Source organism: Elephantulus edwardii, unplaced genomic scaffold (assembly GCF_000299155.1).
Source record: "Elephantulus edwardii isolate Elephantulus edwardi_28Jun2011 unplaced genomic scaffold, EleEdw1.0 scaffold00062, whole genome shotgun sequence".
NCBI classification, from domain to species: Eukaryota; Metazoa; Chordata; class Mammalia; order Macroscelidea; family Macroscelididae; genus Elephantulus; species Elephantulus edwardii.
The window spans coordinates 16,705,219-16,707,333 of NW_006399812.1; the positions used below are offsets into that span (position 1 = coordinate 16,705,219).

The 2,115-nt window shown below is 41.5% G+C and overlaps 1 pseudogene; it reads left to right on the forward strand.

The window, feature by feature from the left end:
* LOC102850575 overlaps window positions 1–2,115 on the forward strand; it is a 27,796-nt pseudogene extending 25,681 nt beyond the window's left edge.

Below are 2,115 nucleotides of genomic sequence, written 5' to 3' on the forward strand. Positions count from 1 at the left end.
TATATATATATATTTCTTTTGAAACCACTGTTCACCTGTCCCAACATAGCCTTCTAGTCTCTCCTGTTTCTCTTTCTCAATGACACCAGCTACTGTGGCCTTCTCAACATTTTTCACTCATTTTATCTGACAACCTGTTTGTGGTTTATTCCTTCACCTGCTCATTCATCTGGCAAATATTTACTGAGCAGTCATTGTTAGGGTCTGTATTGGCTCTGAGGCTGTAGCTGTAACCAAAACAGCTTCTGCCTCAAAAACTTCACTCTCCAGTGAAGGAGAGAGACACACATAAATAAACAGGTCCCAGAAAAAGTGGAATAAAGTGATGGGGTGTGGCACTGTTTAATACAGAAAAGCCGCCTTCAATCAGGTGACATTTAAACAGAATTGAATAAAGTACGGAATTCTAATTGGCACTAATACCAAACAGAAGGCCAGTCAGTGTGGCTGGAATAGAGTGGGGAATGATGATAAAAAGGGGCTAACATCTTTTTGTGAGCTGGTAAGAAATCTGACTTTCAGTCTGGGTGAAAAGGATTCAGAGAATAGAATGGTGGATAGAGGAGATTGAGTTTTCTATTATGATTCCTGTAGCTGCTGTGTTGATAATAAACTATATGGAATAAGGGAAGAAAAAATAATCCAGCAGTGCTCCAGTAGGAGAGAGAAGTGCAATCTCCTCCCATCCTGTTGGATTTATAGTCTCAGAAAATCGCTTAAGGGTTGACAGCCACAACTGGGTTTTTTTCAGTTTTGAGTTTTAGGAGGCACTGCACAGAGTGATGGTGACTTATGTAGAGTTGTAGTTATAAAGACAGGTGAGAAGTAGATTCAGAATTTATTTTACAGATGGAATGAGCTCTGGTGGTAGAAGTGTTGTGCCGCTAACCCAAAGGGCAGAGGTTGAAATTCACCAGCCTTGGCAGAGAAGACAGGCAGTCTCCTGCTATAAAGATTTATGGTTTTGTAAAACAGTGCAGGGTCACTATGTGTCCTAGTTGAAAAGAGTGGATTTGGGAAACGGGGTGGGGGGGCGGACGGGTTGTTCCTGGGTTTGTTTCGGTTTAGGTTGCTCTTGCCATCAGAAAACATGTGGACCACAGAGCCGAAGTAGGGGTCATGAACTCTGACCTCCATAAATACACAAACTCAGAAAGCCCCCTCCCCCTGTTTCCTTCATTCCCCCTAACCTTCCCCTAAACCCCAGCTTTCTCTAACCTGTCTCCTTGCATGATTTCCCCCAGCAGCCACCGAGGTGGGGCTGTCCAGCATAATCTCGGAGCAGGACCAAACACAGAGGAAAAGTGGGACACCTTGATATTTAGGCCAAGGCAACTATAGAAGAAATTACACATCAGATTATTGAACAACAAATGGGAGAGATTGTTACAGAGCAACAAAGTAGCCAGAAAATCCAAATCGTGACAGGACTCGATCATAATACACAAGGCATGCAGTTCATTCTGACCAATCATGATGGCTCTACCCCAAGCCAAGTCATACTGGCCAGGCAAGATTCCATTTCAGGAAAAGTTTTTCTCACAACTCCAGATGCAGCAGGAGTCAACCAGTTATTTTTTCACAACTCCTGATCTCTCTGCACAACACCTCCAACTCTTAATGTATAATTCTTCTCCAGACCAAGGTCCAAATAAGGTTTTTGATCTTTGTGTAGTATGTGGAGACAAAGTATCAGGGCATTATTATGGAGCAGTAACTTGTGAAGGTTGCAAAAGATTCTTTAAAAGAAGCATCTGAAAAAACTTAGTGTATTCATGTAGAGGATCAAAAGACTGTATTATCAATAAACACCATTGAAACTGTTGTCAGTACTGCAGATTACAGAGATGTATTGCATTTGGAATGAAACAAGACTCTGTTCAGTGTGAAAGAAAACCCATTGAAGTATCAAGAGAAAAATGATCCAATTGTGCCGCATCAACAGAAAAAAACTATATTCGAAAAGACCTTCAAAGCCCACTAGCTTTTCTAAAAGTGATACAGCAAGGTCAGCAGGACTCTTAGATTCAGGAATGTTTGTGAACATTCATCAGTCTGGAGAAAAAAACTGAGTCAACTATGCTAATGACACCAGATAAGTGTCTGCTGCAGTAA